Source organism: Oenanthe melanoleuca, chromosome 8, assembly GCF_029582105.1.
Source record: "Oenanthe melanoleuca isolate GR-GAL-2019-014 chromosome 8, OMel1.0, whole genome shotgun sequence".
Lineage (NCBI taxonomy): Eukaryota > Metazoa > Chordata > Aves > Passeriformes > Muscicapidae > Oenanthe > Oenanthe melanoleuca.
In genome coordinates, this window is record NC_079342.1 from 11,572,753 (window position 1) to 11,596,371 (window position 23,619).

Sequence of the window (23,619 nt, forward strand, 5' to 3'; positions counted from 1 at the left end):
GATTATCCTCAAGAGATGGAAAGTCACAGAAGTAACTAAAACCATTTGCAGAGACTGAACTAAGGCTTTTTCTTCCTAAACATTAAACAGACTTGAAAATTACTTGCTTGGGCACTCAAATTAAATTAAATGATATTTTGTTTATTTTTCACATTTGCAGTGCAGGCTATTTGCATTTACTTAAAATTTGAGTTTCATTGAGTAGAATTCACTCCTGAATAAGGATCCTTACATTCACTATACAAGCTGTAACTGAAACTCAGTATATCCTCCCATTTCTTTTATTAACCCTTGCAGTGCTTCTAATGTACAGGACCTGCTGGCCCAGGGTGGTATTCTTAATTCATTGTTTTTGCCATAGAGATGAGTCTTGGCTGAAGAATTCATCTGTGTTGTCCCACACCCTAGCCGAGGAGAACTGTATGGTATGCAGGAGTGTGGAGCTTGTGCAAAGATCTCACTTGCTGGACTAAAAACACGGGTTCTTGGAGAAAACTTAGTTCTGGCCAGGTTTGACCTTCCTGTGTTTACATACTGCTAGGAGGTGAAAGGGGATAGAACTCTAGTGGTTTGGGGGTTTTCTAGCTGTTTGCTTCATTCGAGGGTATTCTCTGTCCTGCAGGTGCTCCGTGTTTGCTTTGTTCCTGGTTTTAGTCATCAGTTGACTTCTGATGGGACAAGGCCTCCTTGATACATGCAGTAAATCCTGAATTTGTCCCCAGTGTTTAATTCCTAACTTTGCTATACACATTGTGGTGCAATTTCTTTAAGCATCCAGTTGTGTGGAAGCTCCGTTTTGGAGGGGATTCATTTCTCTAGGACTTAGTTCTACAAACCACCAGGCAAAGGCAGGGATGTTGTTCAGGGACATTGTCCCAGTGAAACAGCGGCCCTTCCCCGCTGACAAAGGCTCTGCCCTCCGAGGGGACACGGCCACAGGAGCGGGGCTGAGGGGACACGGCCACAGGGACACGGGTGAAGGGCCACGGCCACTGGAGCGGGGCCGAGGGAACACGGCTGAGGGGACGCGGCCGCAGGAAGTCGGGCTGCGGGGACACGGCTGAGGGGACACGGCTGAGGGGACGCAGGAAGCCGGGCTGCGGGGACACGGCTGAGGGGACACGGCTGAGGGGACGCGGACGCAGGAAGCCGGGCTGAAGGGACACGGCTGAGGGGACACGGCCGCAGGCAGCCAGGCTGGAGGGAGCCTGGCTGAAGGAACACGGCTGAGGGGACACGGCTGAGGGGACGCAGGAAGCCGGGCTGAAGGGACACGGCTGAGGGGACGCAGGAAGCCAGGCTGCGGGGACACGGCTGAGGGCGCACGGCTGAGGGGACGCAGGAAGCCGGGCTGCGGGGACACGGCTGAGGGGACACGGCTGAGGGGACGCGGACGCAGGAAGCCGGGCTGAAGGGACACGGCTGAGGGGACACGGCCGCAGGCAGCCAGGCTGGAGGGAGCCTGGCTGAAGGAACACGGCTGAGGGGACACGGCTGAGGGGACGCAGGAAGCCGGGCTGAAGGGACACGGCTGAGGGGACGCAGGAAGCCGGGCTGCGGGGACACGGCTGAGGGGACGCGGCTGAGGGGACGCGGCCGCAGGAAGCCGGGCTGCGGGGACACGGCTGAGGGGACGCGGCTGAGGGGACGCAGGAAGCCGGGCTGCGGGGACACGGCTGAGGGGACGCGGCTGAGGGGACGCGGCCGCAGGAAGCCGGGCTGCGGGGACACGGCCGCACGTGACGCCCCACGTCCGCCTCCGCCGGGAAGGAGCCCGCAGCCCTGCGCAGCTGATGCGGACCAGCCCCTCTGGGTTGTTGCAGCTCTCCCGGCTCTCAGCCAGCAGGTATTTAATGTCTCGGAGCCCTCCTGTCCGTGGGCTCCTCTGCCCCTCTCTCTGCCGAGCCAGGTCCTCTCAGCCTTTAGGCTGCTGCTCCCCACACGCCATCTGCTGTGCTTCTCTTCTTAAGAGACTTCACCTCAAACCTTATTGTCTTCTAAGTGACTCGTGATACTTTGGGGCAGAACGAATTATGTTAGAGGAACATAGCTCATAAATATTAATTTCTAATTAGAGTCTATTTGCTGCATATTCTAGGCAAAATTGCAGGTTTTGAGCCTCCATCTCCTGCTTTCCATATCACTCAAATAGCAGAGATTTTGGCATAGTAAATCACAGAGGGAGGTGGAAAATCTGATGCAAAGTGAGATAATGTAGTTTTTCATTACTATGGCTCTTCTGTGCCTAGATAGAGAACTTAAAAACGTAGAAGGTGCTGACAGCAGATAATTCACCTAGTTCCTGCTCTGCTTTAGGTATAAAGCCTGGATAAAGTGGAGGAAGAGAATGCACACCCTGGTTTTTAGACTCAGATCTGGAGGAAGTGTGGCAAACCTAGGCTGAGTCCTGCCACGTTACTTTGATATGACTCAGTGCACAAGATTATGAGTGCTAAGAGTGCTCAGCCTTTGGGACAGATTCTGGGGAATGAAGAGATTCTTCATCCTATCTTGCATGGCAATTAGATCGGATTTAGGCAATGCCATACCTCAGACAAAATCCACAGGGTGTAGTTTTGCTTTGGATTCTTATCAGGATGTGGGATTTTCTCTCTGTTTTCCCCAGCAGCAGGGCCAGGAGTTTGCGGCTCTGCAGGGTGAAATTGTGAGGGCCCAGCTCTGTCCCTTAATGAGACATTTGTCTTATCTCGCCGTGTCCTGTCCCCTCCATGATTCTGGGGATGCATGCTGTAGTCAGAGGCCAGTGCTGTGACTGCCTGCAGTATGAAGTGGTGTGTCTCTAAGAAATGCAAGGCTAGCTAAATGGACTTCCACCCCTTGCTGACATGCAGTGAAGAATCCCTGTCTTGCCTTGCACTCTGCAGCAATGTGTGCTGCTTTCCAGTGCCAAGCACATACCACAACATCAGATGTGGGGAGCCGCTCTTTGCACGTGTGCCATGCGGTGAGCCAGCAGCATTCCCCCTGCTCCAGCAGCCTCCCTGGAGGGCAGCAGGCTGCTTAAAAGGTCAGCGGGGTACCTGTGCATCACAGGCGTGAAAAGCTGCCCTCTTTATGCCCTGAGGCAGCAACCTCCTTTTACTTTGTGAAGCCAGGCAGAAAAGCTGGGGTCTGACATGGCAGGTATCCCTGAGCACAAGAGGAAGGCAACATGAGGGGATAAGAAACCCAGTTTGCTTCTTAGCATGAGTAATGAGGTTTGGGTGGGAAAGTAATGGGAATGTTAAATGTTTGCTGCTAACATTTACTAAAATAACAGCAAATCTCGTCAATATTAATGTTTAGCTTTTGAGATGCAGTGGAATTTTATTTTGTTAAAGAAGGTCAGAAGTCTAGTAGCTCTTTAATCTTCAACTGGAAAATACAGTTTTGAAATCCATTCTCTTAGGAATGGAATAACAGTGATAATGGATGTTAAACCTACTCTGAATGTTCTTTAAGGGATTTCTCAGATGGAAACAGAAGTTGATAGGATGGTGTCAGGCTCACATGGACATCACCTTTACTTACACAGTTGTCCACATGAAGAAGAGAGGTTGATCAGCATGTATTTTCTGGTTATATGATTGTTTAGGAATTATAAAAAGTCATTATGTGATTCTTATGTGATTCCATTTGCTTTTTGTTCCAACAAAAGGCTGTTGGAACTGTATCCATGTTGTTTTACAGGCACAGCTCTATGCATGAGGACTTCACCACAAAGGGTATCCAGTGTCCTGCATCTGCAGGAGTCTTCAGCATTGAGGAAAAAAGAACTGTTAGTCTTTTCCCTCCTACTGCTGAGCTGTTCCTCTTGTTACATATTTGATATCCCTTGGTCAATCTGTACCTGATACCATCTATATGTCTTATTGTTCCCCACACCATAATGCTCTCCTGTTTTTCCCAAATGTTGTTATATTTCCTTTCTCCTTCCTCTATTTTTTAATTTCTTTTTCCCATTTGTAATTGCATTTTCTGTCTCTGTTGTTTTTCAGTTCTAATTTAATACCACCAGTGAATTTGTGTGTGTCTGCAGATCATTAAAAAGCGGCTATGTGGGAATACTTATAAAAGGAAACACTGTATTCCCAAGATAGATTACAGCGTGGTGTGTGTCAGTACTCTGTTCTGGAACTTTTAGGTTTGTTTAGTTCTTTAGCAGATGCAAAGTGATCTCTGGATCTCTTGTTAGCCACTTCAGTGTGAGAATACAAGAGTTGCAGGACTTGAAAGGATCTGTGCAGCCCTCGGAAAAGGGCAGTTTCCTCTGTAAGCAAAGCAAAAAAATCAAATTTACAAAAGCCCCGTCTAGCCACAAAACTAGTCTGTCCTCAGCCTGTGGGCAGTTGATGGGAGTCCTTTCCTCCTTCCTACCCTCTGTACAGTCTGCTTCAACCCACCTTTGTGATCAGTGGCTGGTGAGCTGGTAGAAATGGATGTGTGTGGAAGGATGGGTTGAAAGGACAGTGCAGGAGGCAGTCTTTCCCAATGAATTACAGCTGTACTTATTGCCAAGGAGTGGAAACAGCCTTGCCTGCCCAATGGGGATGGGTGTTATGAAAGAGTGGGTCAGCTTGGCAAGAGACAGTTGCTGTTGGAGTTGGAATCTGCTGCAGTTTAGGATGGAGTCTGCTGGCTGTGCTGTAAGGAGGTAAGGGACAGCTTGGGTTTAGCTCTCATGCAGAAGGAAGAAGAAAACTTGCAGAGAGGAGTCAGTGCTATGTGAACTTGCCTGAGAAAAGTCTATGGAGAGAAGGCATGAAAAGTTTTTAACAAAAGACTGGTGTTGGTGCCAGTTGAGTCCATCTTGACATAATTACTACAGATTTGTGCCTGAAATGCCACCATGTAGTAAGAGCCACACCTGTGGTGTGAGAGGAGTTCTGCTTCCCTGGGAAGCCAGGAGTCATTTGATTGCTTTAATTCAGCACAAATCTCTGTGGCTGATGCAGCTAGGAGGACCATTTGTTGTGGTGGATGGCAGAGTTGGATGAGGGAACAAATCCAACTGTGAGCTACCACGTGGGGCTGACCTGGATGCTGGTATTGACACAAAGGAGGAAGTTTTTGGGGCAGGAAGGGAAGATGGGCTGACATAAAATGAGCAATGTCATCACATGGTCAGTGGAGAGTGAGGCTTTTGCAGCATGAATCTCTTCCTGGTGCCTGGTTTTAGGGGGTGGATGGCACTGCTGTGCCTGTGAGGTGTGTATGTGTCAGTTGATGCCCAGATTTTACAGCAGCATTAGACAGACCTGTCCTTTCATTGTGCTTGTGCTCCTTGCTGGAGTGTTTCACTGGGAAAACTTGCATTTGCAGCCCTGTTAGGGAGGGCAGGATGGGCTCGTAGTTGAGCTCTGTCTGGGTTAAAGGATGGCCTTGGGCAGCAGCAGGATTTCTGAAAGCCCCTGTAGGCTGCATCTCCTGGCACAGACTCCCTGCTGCCCTTGGTCCTCCTTGGCTGCAGTGCAGGAGGTGGCCAGCATTGCTCGGGTGGAAGTTTTAACTCTTTGTTACCTAAAATTCAGACAGTTTCAATGTAATGCAGCAGCAAATAAATCACTGGCCTCTTTGTACAGTCGTATTCCCTCATCTTGCCCCTGCTGCCAGTGTTAATAATGTTTTGCACAGTTTTCCAAATACAGACTTGGAGTTGGGGAGTGTGAGGTGTGCTTTAAGGGGCTGGTAGCAGCAGTGAGTGTTTGAGGCTAGATAATACCCACTGGTGCTGCATGAACTTGCTGTCAGGGGGCTGTTTAGGTAATGCTTAGCATTGGTCAGTGGCAGGACTGTAAACTGAAGCAAATAGCTCGGTCCTGATTATATTTTGTAGAGGGCATGATGCAGAAGAAAATTGAATTAAAAATTAGCTTTGAAATGAGCTGAAAGTTTTTTACCAACCACACAGTACTTTAACATTAACTAAATAACCTATTATTTGAAGCAATGGTAAACTGCCATCTGCTGGTAAAAAAGTAATGCACATAATGAACATTCAGACTTAGGAAGTGATTATTCTTTTGTGTTTGACATGCTGCAGTCAAATATGTACATGACATGGAAGCTGCATATATTTATTTAACGGGTGGTTTTCATCTCTATTTGCATTTTCATATAGAATATGCTAAACAGATGCCTATAATATAACTAACTTTAACGACAAGCACAGAAAACAAGACAATAAGAATAAAGAATGAGGACTAATAAAAGCAGATGAGCGATCAGGATGATGACAGGCTCCAAATGTGTCCTATTTACATTGCTAATAATGAATCACAAGCACTTCCTTTTATTGTTTCCCCCCATCTTAGACCCTGCTGTATGACCAGAATTGTAGCACTGAGTAGCACTGAGAAACATTTCCTGGCATCTTCATTTTGATTTGTGTGTGTGTGGTTCCTTACACAAGCTTGTAAATAGGAACTGGGTCTTTAATTGTTCCTGATTTAAGTAGGTCATCTTCACCAATACACAAATCTCTTGTCTTCTTGTAAGCCAGGTCAGCTGTTGAAAAGGATATGGAAAATACTTACTACACAAATATAACCAGAGAAAATGATTTCACAAAGGACCACTCCCAAATTATACGGCATTACAGAACCAGTTTCCATAAATCACCAGTATGATGAGAACACTGCAGAAGAGAGACTATCAGATTTCATGTTTATATAGCATGTACAAAGTGGGTGTACTGAGCATGACTGGGTCCCTAAGGTGCTGCTGCACTATAAATAGTGGTGTTAGCCTGCATTACCTCCAGTACAAACATCAGGCCATTTGCCCTTTTCATATGCATGCAGTTTTGTTTTATGATTGGGATTATTCCAAGCATAGCCTATTGTTTTAGCAAACTGATCTTCTCATAGGAAATGTTTTAAATGGGCAAAGAAAAAATAGGTCAGTTCTTCCTTTGAAATCAGAGAGAAGTGTGTATTTGTAATATTTCCCAGGCTTATTTCCTTGGAAGAGGTTTGGCAGGTATGAGGGGAAGTTAAAGATTTATTTTTGGTGCTATGTACCAGATGTCATACCTGCTTTTCTGAGACAGTTGCTTTTATCTCCAGCAGTACCTGCTCTAGTAGCAATGAAAAAGTGACTTGAATCCCATTTAAAGCATGTAGTGCACTGTTCTCATGCCACTGAAGGAAAGGGAAGGCTTGTTTGGGAGACTCCAGGCAGAGTCTTTATGTGTCATTATAAAGCAAACATGTTTGCATTCCTCTCAGCAGTGTTTTTGCCTCCTTGAAGATGTGGTGAATTAATATACCCAACTCCAGGGCTTGTGACTCCAGTGGACACTGAAGGGCTACAAAGATGTCCAGTTTGAAGTGCTGTTATATTTATGAGATCTCCAAATTTATGGCTCACTTTGTAGCATCCAGGTCGTTCTTTCTAAAGGACTGCTTCAGGGGGATTTGTGGTGCTGTGGACACTCTACTCATATTGGTTTTAGTCAAATGCTATTCAGTATCTCACCTGAAAAGAGCCCTGCTTGGTGGCAGAATAACATTAATACTGTAGGACCAAATTCTCAGCCCAGGAAAACATCACAGCTTTTTTTTACTTTTAAACTGTGGAGGATTTGGCCTTGGTGCATGGTCACAGAGCAGGCAGACACCCTGCTCTGGGTCCTGTTTACTGAAATGCTCCAATAGCAACACAAAATGATCAGATGGAAACAGAGCCAGGGGAACAGTGGTGCCATGGATACCTGTTAACAGGTGGGAGCTGAAGTACACAGTTACCATCAAAGACTCCACTGTCTTCTGCTTTGCTCTGGAGTCTCCCTGCCAACAGAGCTCTGCCTTCCAGCTGAAGAGTGACTGATGTTAGAAACAACAGTCCTGGTTTACTTCAGGTGTGCCACTGACCCATAGGAAGGATAAGGTAAAGGCAATCAAAGCAGCATGTTCCTGTAGCTTCTAAGGGCTATAAAAATGGAAACATGGGAAACAAGCTCACAGATATATGAAATAAGAATAAGGAGTCATTATTACCTGCTATAGGCAAAATTAGGAGTTCATTGAGACTGAGATTGACCCAGCAAGAGAAAGGAGATGAGTAAGAAATGATGAAAAGATAAAGCTGGTATTTCTTTCATGTTATGCTAGAATCATTCTGTTCAAAAAGGCTTCTGAACCATGGAGAGCTGAGGCAGGCAGAGGTGAAGAGGTGGGTTGTGGTGATGGAAGGGTATTGTCATTACATAAATTGGAGCATTTCAAGTCTGTTTAACTGTTTAGTGCCATATCCTGTTAGTCTTTTCTGAACTTATTTTGCAGTGGAATGGGGGAAAGTGTGCTGACAGCACAGCCGGTTGTTTGGCTGTTTCTTTTCTCTGTTTCTCCAGCAAATTAAGCACTGTGTCCTGCCTATGCCATGGTCAAGGTTTGGCAAAGGGCTTTTGATGGGTTTGTCATCCTTTTGTCCAGCACTTAATCCTGCCTTTTTTTAGTACTATGGCTGCTATACCAAAATGCACTGGTCAAACTGAGTCACCATAAAACTACTAGTGATTTACCAGTAGGAGCAGGAAAACCCTTAATCAGGGGGCAGTTTCCAGCAAAGTGTAGTTCTCAAGATGAATTGAGGTCCGTGTCTTTGCAAGGATTACTGTGTGGTGGATGCAGAAGTGATAACCTAACAGTTAACTGCTGTTCAGAAAGCAATAAAACACTCACTTTAAAATCAAGAAGCATTAAATAGATACTATTTTCCTGGGGCAGGAAGGGGGGGAACACCAGGAGAATCATGAAATGGCTGCATATTGTTAATTTCTGTGAATATAGTGACATTTGGATACCTCTGGTATATATTTGAAAAAAGCAATAAAATAAGACTCATGTGCTATTTGCTTGTCAAAGCCAGGCATGGGGATCAGCTAATGCACTTATCAGTCAGGCAGTGTGCATGGAGATGCTCTGCTTTCACACTGTCTGCTGATTGGAATTGTGCCCATGAAGAAGCCAGGTGATTAATCTGCAGGAGTTTATTTTTTGTGAACTGTTAATGTCCTCTGTTTCAGAGCAACAGCCCACGGTGCATTAAGCAGGGAAGATTTGATTGCAGGTGTGAAGGGCAGCACACAAAGATTGTTCGCACGTCTCGTTTGAGCCTCAGAGGGTAGGAAAATTAAGTACTGGAGAAGTTTGTCCTGTGCTGGGGCAGAACCAGTACTTCATGAAAAGCAATGGTACTGTTGGAAAATATGTATGAGTCAATCAGGATAAAATTGAAAGCCATGATGCTCTTCTAAGATGGTAGTGGACGCTTGGTACTGGCCCAGAAATGCACAGCTGCCACTTCAGCTGGCCTGCTGTGAGAATCATGCTCTTCTCAAGTCTGTTGCTCCATTTCTTTGGTGATGACACCTCACTCTTGCTGTGTTCTTTCCACCCATACTGTTGTGTACTCTGGCATCTAATGCTAGAAAGCAAATGGGGCTGCTGAGTCCAATTGCCTCAACAGAAGTGCAACAGGAGAATTGCATACTCAGTCTGAAAGATTTTGCAATATTAGAAGAGTCTTAAGGGGATTATTTTGAGATTATTACTATTTATAGTCTCTGTTATACCTGTTTGTAAAATTAATTTCTATCATCTATTGAAATATTTGAAAACATTTTGATTTAGGAAAAATATTCTTCTGACAGTATAGTGTTATGTGAGCATTCATTTATTAACCCTGGTAACTTTCTTAAGAAATAAGGAAGTATTTCAACATTGTTTTTATAGAGTGGGGTTCATAAGGTTCAGATGTATAGATTTAGATCTATATTTTCTAATGTCTGCCACCTAGCATTTGGCTCTGCTTACTTTCACTCCATCTTTACTCATCTGAACTCCTGGTTGTGGAGCAGCTGTGTCCTGTACAGTTCCTGGCACCTCTCTGATTGCAGCCTGTGAGCAAGTCCATGTTGGGAGGGAGGTTAGCAATGAGGATGGGTTATTGTGGAAAAGGGGCAAGGAAGATAAGCAAATGATAGTCTTGCTTCAGGCTTTAAGATGTACCAAGCTCCCATTTTGAACATGGGAACCAGAGAAGGAGAGTGCCTGCCTGGGAGGGAGCAGACAGGCTGTGTTTCCATGCCCAGACATCCAGATCAGACAAGAAAAGACAGTGAACCAATATTGGGAATGCAGGCAAAGTCATAGGCCCTCTAATAATTTATTGGCTCCAGGAACAGGAGAATGTTGTGCACTGTAATTATGACAGACAACAAGGTCATTGGAAACTGGAGTACCTAGGACAACAAAACAAAACTAGCCTCCCAAAAAGACTTTTCAGTCCTATGGTCCAATCTTTCCTTGCTCAATGGGCTGCTCTAAATTTAGCTGTTATATTATTAGATATTTACCAATGACCTGGACTTAAACTGTGCTGTGGAATGCAGTGATAATAGGGAAGGATTGAGAATACTTGTTAGAAGGGGCAGTGAGAAAGTTTCAAGGGTTTCTGGGCTTTGCTTTCTTCTGAACCTCTTTTGGTTTTTCTTTCCCTTTATTTTTCTCCTATTTTTTTTCTTAAAGTTCTACTATAAATAATTAGAGGAAATTTAGCTATAATATTGCCTGTGGAGGCTAGGAAAGTAAGAATATATTCTGCATCACTGTTTTCCTTTGTTTGTCTTTTTTATCTTGTTTATCTTTGATCAGCTGCAGATGAAATAACCAGCTAACTGATTTCCCATACAGAGCTGCCACTCCTGCTGATGAAACTGTGCTGACATGGGAGTATGCTCTGTAGCAGTCTAGCAGTATCCATTTCTTATTCCAATACACTGACAGGTCATCCAGGGAGACAAAAAACGCTATTCTAAAGTGGAAAAGAAACCGCAATTTCAATTTTGTTTTGATTTGAAATTTTCCAGCTACCTATCAAGACCAAATCCTTGAACTATTTACTTAGAGTAACTGAAATACCCCTATTTGAAACAGTGGATATGCAAGATTTAGCCATTAAAGAGTTGGGGTAAAATTAAAATCCCCTTCAATAATAACTAAAGTCAGAGAAAATCTTTCAAGAAAATTAAACACTTGACTAAAAAGAGAGAAGGGTTATTGTCGAGAGCATAAAGATTAAACAGGAGAGTTGTCTCTCAGAATAACCATCAATGATAAGTAGCAGGCAGTTAATAATATCCCCTCAGGGATCTTCTTTTACTCATGTAGGTTTTTGGACAAATACAGTATTACATTTCTTAAAGTGTGAGGGAGCTTCATGTCATTCCAGAGTAGCAGTAAAGCTTCAGTGGAACAGGGACAACTGGAATGGTAGGGAAGGGGTGATGCAGAAGCTGAAACAGCAGGAAATCAGGGACAGTTTTTCCACATAACTCTCCTTTTTGAACCCAGATTCTGAGATCTCTTCTCAGTCTCCCTGACATGCCTATTTTTCATATCCACAGCACTGTGTTAGTGCTGAGATTTTATATGGTACTGGCCCTCAATATGGGAAGGAAGGAGAGGCCAAGTAAATGAAGGCACATAGGGTGGAAAGGATGGGGGCAGGAGGGTCTGGAGATCCTCTGAAGCGAGCTCTGCAGCTGGAGAAACTGTAACATGAAACGACTCCCTTGATCTCTCATTTTTCTTCCCTTATTCTCTCTGCCTATGTAATTGCAATAATAAATCTTTTTTGTTCCTTAACCATCTTGTGGCCATTGCAAACATTTAAGAATTAATGCAGTTCTCACACATGATGCACATGTTCTTCATGTCCCCTTGTGTCCCTCCATTTATTCATTTATCATGTACACATAACTCCCATAAAATATTAATCTGAAATACAAATCTCTTTTTGCATCTTGGGAGCATTTGCATATAGTAATGTTAATGAGAGTATTAATTCTGCATACACAGTCTGTGGACTGCACACAGGGCCAAATCTCTCTTGGCAACTGGGCTGAAATCAGTGAAAAATTCAGAAACATTATTTTCATATTAAAAATGCTGAGTGGAAAGTGACAGTTTCCTAGAAATAAAATGTTGTCTTTAAAAGTCAAACAAGAATATTTGAATCCTTATTTTCAATTTTACTTTCTAAGAATTCCTTTGTAAAAGGAATTTTATACTATTCTAGTTTTCTACCCCGTGGTTCCTGATACATTGGAACAGTCTAGAAATGAAAGGATTTCATTTTTTAACAGTGCTGTAATTCATGGGGAATCTGAACATTTCTTTTGCCTTTCTTCCCTGTTGGGAACATCAGGAGTAGTTACACTTAATCCAGTTGGGGATGGACGTTCTATTGCAGATGGACCAAAAATAATTCAGTTAGGCTGGAGAAAGGATCATTTGCTCTGGGGTAATAAAGAGTGAAAACTGGCTGATGAAATGGAAATACCAGGAGGATCTCCTGTGGTGCAAGAAATCTCTGCACCTCACTCCTGGCTGTGAGCATAGGTGGGGTTTTACTGCCTGTGACAGTGGTGAGAGCCCCAGGTCACCTTGGAGGCCATTGGGAGCCACGGCAGTGGCTCTGGGACCAAGGACACATTTCTTGGCCTGGATTTTAGTTTGGAAGGAGGGAGGGTGGGAACAGTCTTCTCTGAGCCTGATGGTCTGCCTTGGAACCTTCACTGTCCAAGGCAGGCTTAAGACAAAATTAATACCAAAAACAAAAGATGGGTTCTTTGTCTCACCCAAATCCCACGAGACACAGAAATAGAATGGCACTTTGCATATGCCCCTTCTCCAGGTTTAATGCATCCCTGCAAGTACTTTTTTCTCAGTGGTAGATTGTTAAAAGGGTTGCATTTTCCTCAATGAAACTCATGTCACTGAAGGCTTACAAATGGTTTTTAAAGGGGAAGGCCCTGCAGCTGAAATTGGACCTTTCTTTCTGTAGGGATAGTCTCTGGTGAGAGGCAGTTGCCAAAGCAGATCAGATCCCTGCAGCCCGGAGCTGCGCCCCCACCTTAGGGGGAAGGCTGGAGCTCTCAGTGGATCCCTGGCTGCTGTTTATGGATCTTGCAGTTCTCTGTCTGTGCTGCAGAAAATTAAAGCACTTATGTTTCAGGAACAATGTATTTTGAGTTTGACTTTATTCTGATATTCAAATTCTGATGTCTGTAGTTTGTGAAAACACTAAGTGCCTTACTGTCTTCAGAACAATACCATTGATCCCTCAACTCCTAACTGTAACGCATTCATTTGGCTATACAGCTTTTAAAAGTATTATAAATGGATCATGTGAGACAACCTCCACAGCTGGAGTTAAGCACTTCCATGTGCTTGCTGAATCAGGGACCAAGTTGTTAGGAAGATCTTTCAGGACTCACTGGAGATCCATCAGAAATTGTCTTGACTTAACCAAGCCGTGGTATTTCTCTTAATCACTAGTACATCATCATCATCTTTTTTCTCTTCCTCCTTATTCATGCTTAAATGAGACACATCTGTTTCCATTTTTCACATTGTTCTATTATGTGAGTAACGATATCAAGTTGTTTTGGTTTTTTTTTTCCCCATGCACTGTGAAAGAATAAATTAGTGGTAAGTTTTGTGAAGTGCTTTAAAACGCTAAAGCAAAACATCTGTTTCAGCTGCAGGTCATTAAGATAAAAAACCCTAGTCTGTGTGCTGTGCAAAACTGCCAAAAAATTTATCAGCTCAAACACATTTCTTTACCTGTCTTTTACTATAATAAGTGAAAATGGTGAAAGGACAGTAAATCCTTGTCAGGGATGGAGCAGTTAAAATTGTTCAGTGCAGGAATCCACAGCAGTACCTTGTAGTAATGAATCTTGGTCTGATCTGGAGATGCCTGGAGGTTGCTGCAGTGCTGTAGAATTCAAGCCGAGTCTCCTTGACTTCCACATCTTCCAGCCAGGCACAACATTGTATAGGGTTGCCTTATCTCCTGTAGATGTGTTACTGAACGTCAGCTACAAATCCTTCCACCCACCCCCAATATTTTAATTGTTTCCAGGACAGGTGTCCAGAGTAAAGCTGAGCTGGCCAATCTACAGGTGAGCTGTGATACTCTTTCCATGCCAAAGGCCAAATGTAGATGTCTGTGTCCCTTTGTTAGTAATGATCTCCTTTATAAAGCATTTTAAGGCATAGAGATAAAAAGCCAACAGCTACCTGAGAGTTTGGCTACTAATAAACAAAATAATCAATATTAACATTGAGTGAATTTTATAGGAAATGCCAAACATTGCAGGCAGGTCCTGGCAGGCAGGTAATAACTTACTCCTATAAGAGGCAGTGTCCACCTGTGTTTCTCTCTGTCTTTAACTAAAAGGTCTAGATCCTTCCTTGGTGTAAAAGAGGTGTTGGGTATCACAAATGTGCTTCAAAACTGGATGTGGCTTTTTTGGTGTCTTAAGAGAAATTACTTATTTTTTTCTTCCAATCTGTCAAAGCAGCAGCCAGTGCAGTGTTGAGCAGTTCTGCTCCACTATGCTCATACCATCCCTGGAGCAAATGATTGGGATGCTTGGGGTCTTTAGCAGCCCTCTGCACCTTTTTAAAGCAGCACTGTGGCTCCCCTTTCATTTAAACCCTCAGTTTGTGAGACAGGAGAGTGTATATATATTGCTGCACTGAATCTGTTCACCTGCAGCTCTCCCCACCCCCAGCTTATGAGCATGATTTCCTTTTATGCACTGCTCTGTCACAGCTTGGCAAGTTTCCCAAGACAATCCATACCAGAAAGGAGAATATGGCTGCTGAGCAGCGTAGACAGGAGAAATGCCTTATGTAACAGATTAAATTAAATACTATGAAATGTTGGGACAGGCGAGGCTGGAAACAAAATGCAGCCCTTTATCTCTAGCATCAGTTCTGCTTGCCCTCACTATCATCAGCATCTAATAGTCACTGCCTGTCTCCATTCACGTCTCCATCTTTTTCAAGAAACTGCCTGCGGCACAATGTACAAACAGCTTGGCAAGCGGTTTTAGAAGGGGTTTTATTTATTTTTTTTTTCTCTAATTCTTCATGAGCCTCATGAGCATTTCCCCACTAATATGCCTGTGGCATCATTAGGTGTTTAATGAGAGTGATGTTGCTTGAATATTATTGTTTTTATAGCTCATTTTGTTTTGACAGGTCTTCAGTTTTGTAGCACTCTATGGTGTGCAGACTTCCCCTTCCTATATCTTACAGATTTTGCAGAAATATTACCACAGAGGCATTGTCACAAAACCTGAAATAATAAATTGTCAACATTCAAGATGTTTGAGTGCAATATGTGTTCAACACCACAGCAGTTTAATGACACCAATTAATTATTTTAGAATATTTCTTTTGTAATACTGAAGCACTAGGAATACTCCAATAATGGCCATGTCTTGGACAGTAGTTCAGTGCAATTCTGCACAAACAGTTCTGTTTGGATTCTTCTAGAAGTTGTCCAAAGGATCAGCTTGTACTTAAGTGCATAATGGATCAGAGTCTTGTTCCTCACATCCATAAACTGGATCGTTACAGGATGTGCTCAGATGAAAAATGCCAGCATTATACCTGCAGAAAACAAGGCTGCTGAAAATATAAGTATTGAATAGATCCATACAATGTAATTTTACCCCCTGCATTTTGTCTACATGTTGACAGTACTGTATCCATTTCTTTACTGATTAAATGGATACAGATTTTGTGTACAGACAAGATCATAATTCATACTTAGGAAAATGCCATCTTTATTTACCATATCATATGGGTGATCAGTGCTGAACAGTGCATTTATTGAACAGCTGTGTCAGTGCAAGAAAAATGGTTGTATTTTGAACATATTAATTAATACCTATTAAGATCTCAGTTTTGTTATTTTCCAAGTAATTTTACCTGGTTTAGGCTGTACATATTTTTTTACTGTCACAGTGGCAGAGCCTTTAAAACAACTAGATGCTGTCACAAATTTTTACTAAGCTGAGGGTAGTTACTGGGGAGAAGGACAGTTCAGGTACTCTTCCTGCTCCCTTGTGCAGTGTGTCCTGCCTGACAGTAAAGGGGAAGAAGCTGCACTTCTCTGCAGTCCCTGTTCTCCTCCCACCACTCCACAGTGTGGCTGCAGAAATATTTTGCTCTTGAGATTCCTGCTGCAGGTCTGTGACTCTGTTCCCAGCACAGCAGTGGAACTGCACAGCTTCAGGAGTAAATAATGTTAACAAAGCAGTAATTGTATACATAGCTACTGTTTCAAATGTTCATATACTGGCTTCCAAGGACCCTACTTTTTTGTCTTTGTTTATATTTAATAGCAGTTGCAGTGGTTAACTGGCTTTATTTTGGAAAGCTTGACATTTCTCTTGCCAGTACTGGCACTGTGAAGATCAGAAACAAAGATGTGCCTTTTTACTCTGTGTCTTCTGATAGGTTTTGTCATTTGGCAACTGTTGTTCTGTTAGACTTTTCAGAATTTGGACAGGATTCTGATCTCCTACAAAGTGACACACACTTATTAGAATGCAGGAACAGGTTGGGGCCTTTTTTCTGATTACAACATGCTGAGTGCCATGCATGAGGAATTAGAGGCTGTCTGTTATTATGTAGCCAAACAGCTGCAGGAGCTTCTAGTGAGTGCTTTTAAACACTAGTAAAATAAAAATCAAAATAATATTCCCGTGAAGCAGAATGTAAAGCACAGGCACCTCTTGCAGGTCTCCCAGGCTTTGGAAAAGAATGATCAAATTTGGACCAGGCCAGTCTTCTTACACTTAAAGTTTCATTAAAGTAAAATAGAAAATAAGGAGAAATTTTTGGTTCTTCTGCAAGTGTTTTCGTGGTAGTTCCTTCTTCTATAGTCTCTTTTCAAAACCAGCCCAGTGTAAGAAAAAAAAAAAATCAAAATTTTAATTTCTAAATTAAACTAAACTCAAGGCTTGTGTTTGTGGTTTTTTTGGTTTTTTTTTTTTTTTTTTTTTTTTATATGGCATAGCTAGGAGGTATTTTAAGTTGAAGTTGATACATGCTACATTTTATATTTGGTTGCTTTTCCTTTTAGGTGCACAGGTAATTACTCATGTGACATTTCCAGTGGGGTACTCCTCAAGCCATTTAATTTTCCTGCTCCTTCTGGGAAATGGGACTTGTTCAGTCAGCCTCCCCTTCCTGCAAGTAAAATATCCTCATCCTGCTCAGAGCAAAAGAACTGACAGATGTAGGCAGGTCAACTAGTTTTGTCCTTTTGTCCATTAAAAGTGCTCCTGTAGTCCCATTAAGGTTGTGTTGCCTGAGCATCATGTCCCTGGGAGTGCTCCAGCTGGGATGCTATGGGAAAATTGCTCAGAAACCTTCTCAGTTTCACCCCCACATGCATAGAATCTGGCTCATCTCCACTCAGTGAGTTTCCCCGAAGCACCCCCATACCTGTCCAACAGAGCCATGTGGCTCAGTCTTTACACTGCAGCTCTGCACCTGTGTGTGCCACACCTGTTCAGCACCAGCTGGCCATGTTAACTCTGGTTAACAGTGGTGTGGTCTTCATCACCTCCAGTGCAGCCCCTTCCACCTGGCCCTGGGCTGCCATCTGCAAACACTTTGGGCTCTCACAGTCTTCTTCCACATTTGGGAGTCCACAGCTATAAGCCAAGCCTTTTCTGTATCTCTTAACCCAGAGGAGGATCAGCTGCCTTCCTTCCCAGAAGGAAGAGTGACCTCCCCCTTTCTCTATATTGTTTGCAAAGCAAAAGGAGAGAGTGCTACAGACTTTGTTTCTGCAACAGAGACCTGAGTGGGTCATCTCAGAATGGACTGAGGGACCACAGAGGTGCTCACCTTCCCAGGGAGGAGACTAAGTGGCTGCTGCAGTGGGATCAGAAGGCTGCTCATGGATGAGGTTTTTAGCATAAAGGTGGGGGTGTGTGGGTTGTGTGTGGTACATGTGTACTGATGTCACATGAGTGCTGGAAAGGCCTCACAGGGTAGCCTGCTGCTATGGGATAGAGGTACCTACGAGATGTGGAGACCTAACACAGCATGTAGGGACTGCCTCTGTGCATGTGTCGTGATTGCCCTACCTTGATTCCCAACATCTCTGCATTTAGGAGCTCCCCCACTTGCTGCCTCCCCAGGCTGTACTTCATGGTCACCCTTTTTGGCACAAGAGGTACAAAGGGGCCAGTGTTCATGTATGCCTGGGGTTAGAAATGGTGGCTCCTTGTCCTGAATGTTCACCCTCATTTCCAGCTGTTAACACCAGGTATCAGCTCCCTGAACTGCTATGAAGCACTATGATCTCTTGTTTCTGGGTCCTATGCAGCAAAAGCAGGATGTGCTCTCAGAGGGTTTTTCAGCCTCTCTGCTCTCAGCAGGCTGCAGAGCTGCTTGATCAACACAAGCTTTGACAGTCAGGCATCATTAATTTTCCACAACCTACTACTTGAAACTCCTGAAAGTATGGGCTGTCACTGTTCCTTGTAGCCCTTGCTGGCCTGAACTGTCCTCTGCACTGTCCTGCTGCAGCACAGGAATGCTGCATGCCTCCTCCTGCTGCATGTTCTCCTCCATTGGGCCTGAGATTTAAATTCTGTCAGTTCTATCAGGGAAAAAAAGGAATTTTCAATGTATAGTTATTTCTTTTTAAAGGATGAGTTAAACTGTGATGTGTTAATGGTGGAAGTGATCATATACAATTCAGGCTTAGTGAGTGCCCATTGTCTTAAATTAATCCTATGAAGCACTGTTTTTCCCAGCATGTGCCATTTTAACAGTCACTGTGGAGAGTTCTGCTTCCTAAAACTATCGAAAATGAGATGACACCCTCCTCTGTTGGAAAGCATAATTGATAAAATGTGACAAAACATGGTTATTGGTTATTTGTAAATGGGATACTTTAAAAAGTACTCTTACATTGATTGGTTAAATGACTTGCTGATTAAGACATCTACATGAAATATTAAACCGCCATTATCTGGCTTCTGTTAAAATTCAGAATCAGGATTCTCTTTTGTGCAGAGTAAGTAAAAACTGTTTTGGAGTAGAATATAAATATAGTAAGTAAAAGCCAGAGCTATATTTGAATGACAATAACTTCTTAAGAAGAAATTCTAATATGCTTGGGATGGAATTAGAGGGACACATTTGACACACTATCAGACAGATCTGAGTGCTTCCTGAGTGTTCAGACATAGCAGCTTCTGCTGAAATTCCCAAAATTATACTACTCTGCTGACTATTTCTGCTTCTACAGGTACCCCATTTTTAGTCTATGAATTATCTGCACAATCTAACTAAAAATACACTTCCAAAGCTTTACCTGAGTTCATTTCCACACACTTTGTTGGAACCCAGGGCCAAGGCCTGTGAAACTGGGACAAATTTCAAAACTCTGCATGACTCTTCTAAGTTTCCTCACTCCTTTTTTTGTCTGAGAAACCTCTACTCAGCATGCATTCCAGGATACTAAAATAACTATTTTACAGTTATTTTAAATACCTAGATTTTTGTTAGTAGGAAAACTAGTGCTAGAATTTTCTTTCTGAGAGCCCGGTTGAAAGCTCATTGAAGTCTTTGTAGTTATTTCAATGAACTTACAAAGAGTAAGTATGAGCTTCAGACTAAAACCAGTAGTGGTATAATATAAGATCTGCCTGCAAATCCTAAATCTGACAGTGTTTCCTGAATGAGGTAATGGCAAATGAACTGCTGTTCAAAATAATTCACCTGAGAGTTTAAGTGGGATGTGATATGGAAATAGTGGATGAGCAAGAAAGAAGCAAAAGTTTTAATATAGCTTTTAAACATTGCATTGAAGATACTTTTTGGCAGATGAATGGTAATGGATGTGGTCAAAGTGAGGAGCTAAGAGATGCTCCTCTTCCTTTGACATAAAAAGGGTTTGGCAGGGAGGTTGGAAAGGAAAAAGTTATTGGGTAATAATGCTGTTCATTATTATAATCTTAGGTTTTACCTTGGTCTTTTCTTTTTTGTTAACAAACCACTCCATACACTGATTCTATGCAACCACAAAATGTAAGAAATATTTTTTCATAATTGCATATTAACTCTATCACAGAACTATCACAGTTTTATGTAGTTCCCCCCCATTTTCAGGATTCAATTACAAAGATGCCTGTTTTTATGCCCTGAAGATATATACTTATCCATATACTACAATATAGTCTAAAAAAGCTTTTGTAGTTGTTTTTTAAAGCTTTATCTCTGATGTTAGAAAACTCAGGTATATTCATAATTAATTGTTTTGATCAAAACCAAACTCCTTACAATTAAGAAACAAACAGAAGGTATGGCATATCAAACAGACTTTCTGCTGCTGTGATCTAAACACAAAATCAGATCCTCAGTACTTCCACATTAATAGTAGTAAAATGGCTTTTTGCTTTCTTTACTTCTTTAAAAATGATTGCTATGTCTTCCTATACACAAACCTCCGGCACTTTACAAACAAACGATAATAAAGATTTTTGTAATTGTGTCAAGCATAAAGACAAGAATGTGTGTGTCCACCCAACGGTGAGAGAAATCAGAATTGCTGATGTAGCAATTGCCTACCAGGCACAGGAGTAGGAAACTGCAGGGAAAAGAAGGCGGTTTGAAATCCTGCCTGGCAATGATTTTCATAACTGAGAGACAGTGTTCATTTTTCAAGTGCTGCTAAAACATATGGAACTTGCTTCTAAAGGCAAAGGGTTTTGGTGAAGATGTCTTCACTTGGATCTTTGTGCTGGCTCCAATCTGGCCAGATGGCTTTGAAGTGCAGAAGTGATGGGGGTTGGCTGGCAAAGCCTTTTCCTTTTGAGGAGGGTGTCGAAATGGTGTTATCTGAGGGAGGGGACTTTGCCATGTTGTGCCACCTGTGTCCCTCCCTCATAGAGAAGTCACATCTTTGGAGGTGGAGCGTGCTTGAAAGCATTCTTGTCACTAATTCTCCACATTGCTATTACTCAGGTCTCCAGGACATGCTGCAGCCATGGGTGTGGCCATGATGCTAGTCTCAGAGGTGGATGTAGGAAGTGGGGTGACACACCTTGAAGGAGACAGAACATGACAATCTCAGGCCTAGTGCAGTTTCCCTCTCGTCACTAGCACTCTGCCAGTCTAGCACAGCCATGGCAAAAGTCTGGCATGAGGCCTATAGTGGTAGAAGCTGGATTCATTCATGCTCTGACCTCTGCAGGGGGATGTTAAGGCCACTGTGACACTTGAAACAAGGATTTTGAAATTACTATTTTTGTCTTCTCCCTGTGTATCATTTTGGCACCATAATGTGAACTGAATCATCGGTTAAGTGGAGCTATGATAATTTGTACCTGTTAGATCTAGGTCCTTTTCCGTCATCTGTTGAAGGCCAGTTAATTGCCACTGCTTTTTTCCTCTCACACTAAATTATAATTAATCAACAGATTCAGGAATATACTTGTTATGGTTTTGTTGCTCATAGCATATTTTCATATATTAATGCTTCCTGTGTGTGATGCAAATGGCAACTATCCAAGGCAATGCATTGTTTTTAAGAAGGTCAATGTTATAATGTATGGTGGTATTTTCCTACACTAATCTGTTTTCTTATGATCTTTGATTTCTGTGAGATTTGAGCTTAGTAACTCAGATGTGAGAAGAAAGATGGCAGATCCTCTTGAAAGGAACACAGATGTAGGCTTAGCTATTGTCTTTTTAATGGAGGATGAATTAGAATAACACCTGATGAAATAAAATAAGCATGAGAACTAAGGTTAATTAATGACTATTGACAGTTAATCCAGGATTTGTACTGTGGTGGTACCCGTGGGACAGCTAAGAATGGAGCCTGGTGTGCCAGGCAGGCAGTGCTGCCCCAGCAGCTGCTCCCCTCTGATCAGTGGCAGATGACAGGAACACTCCATGGTGGGGAGAACAGGAGATGACTGTGGGAAGCTGGGAACGAGCTGCTGTCCTGACAAAAGCTGTTTTGTAATTGCAGGCACAGGCCTAGCCAAGGGGAGCAGGTCTAAGCAACAGACACAGAAATTTTTGTACTATTGCCTATGGACAGAAGCTGAGCAGTGACAAAACTGAGTGGCAGTTGTCTTTATTATGTAATCTGAGCAATCTTCTCCTAGCTTCAAGATTTCAAACACTTAAAACAGTAGGAAAGTTCTAAAGGCAATCTACAGTGCCAAGCAGTAATGTGGCCCTAGGCATGCTGTCTAAACACTCTTCTGTTGAAAAATATTTTATTTCAGGACTTATCTTGGGATCAGTGTTAAGAGAGACATAGATTTAATGCTATATGCTCTTACTGCTCTCTTATGATTTTACTGGTAATTCTGAAAGTTTAATTCATATTGACAAGATGACTAGAATATCTTGATTTATGGCAGAGACTAAATTTATACATTCATTCTTTGTTCTGTCTGAAAAATAGACAAGACAATCCTCTTTAATTAACATTGACAACTGTATCTCAAAAGAGTCTGTGACACAAGCAAGCCAGCAAAACAGGAATCAACAGCTTAAGCAGCAAAAACAAGATTAGGAAAAGTCACTTTCCCCCATTTGGGTTTTCAATGTTGATATAAATCAAACTGCTCCAAATAATTATTTTATTAGGTCTTCTAATATTTCAATAGAAATAATGTTGATTACTGTTTGTTGAAACAACCAGTACACTGAGTTCCTATATTTGTGGATATTACTGAAATCAGCATTATGTTATTGTAAGAAAGGCCAAGAAACCAGAAATACCTCTGTAGAGCGTAAAGAAAAACTCTATGGCAGGTTGAGCAATAACACACAGATATCTTTCATATCATGTTTCTGTGTGCCTGTTTTTGTTGTTACAAGGGTCTAAAGGCAAAGACAAGACAGGCTTTATACATAAAGTTAAGGGATTTTATTAGGACAACCATCTCCCCTTAAAAAAATCCCATCATTATATCTTAGGTACTCAAAAACGCTACTTTGTCAGATTGCAGTAGTGTATTTAATAAAAGATGCTACTTTTTCCTATAGAGACCATTTTTGTCTGACATTCAGACATCAAGAATCATTTCAATTTTGAAACTGTTATGGAAGACAAGATTTTCTACCAAGGGCTATGTATAAAGATGAGATTGAAATAGTAAATGGAGAAGGAAAATGAATGGGCTAAATGTTATGTATCCATTACATGACAGCCTTAAATTGTTCTACAATTCAAAATTAGACAGCTTGATATTCTATCTGTTGTTGTTCTGTTTGCTGTACACAGGATAACCAGAATATGTGTCAACTGAATATGAAATTTTCAAGGAGTGATGCATATAGTGGCTATATTTCCATGGTGAAGCTTTTTGCATCGAGTTAATGAAGTGCTTGGGGTCCTAGGGAATTAAAGGTGCTATATAAATGTAAGAAATTATCATTAAAAAGTTTTTCCCTCCAGGCATTTGGGATTTTGCTATGTGTTACAAGGAGGCATTTGCAGTCTTCTTTCATTCAAAATGCTTCAGCTTAAACCTGTTCTCTCTCTGCAGCTTCAGCTATAAAAATGTTTATATGAAGAAACAGTTTCTAAATTTGTTCCAGTTAATCATACTTTGCTGCTAACTTGAAAGAACCTGCCTTGGTTTAAGCTTTTTATAGCCATGTTGAAGACCAGGAGGAACTAGGAAGCATTGTTCTCTCAAGAGATTTTTCAAATGCTGTTTTAACCATTATTAGGCCTTGGCTGCGCTGGTGGAGAAAT

The 23,619-nt window shown here is 42.3% G+C and overlaps 1 protein-coding gene across 1 annotated transcript in view; it reads left to right on the forward strand.

Moving 5' to 3' along the window:
• Window positions 1-1,791: 1,791 nt before the first annotated feature.
• ZNF644 (zinc finger protein 644) overlaps window positions 1,792-23,619 on the forward strand; it is a 72,812-nt gene continuing 50,984 nt past the window's right edge. The window contains exon 1 of the mRNA XM_056497359.1: window positions 1,792-1,846. The gene's annotated coding sequence lies outside the window, so the exon portion shown is untranslated. The remainder of the gene's footprint in view (window positions 1,847-23,619) is intronic.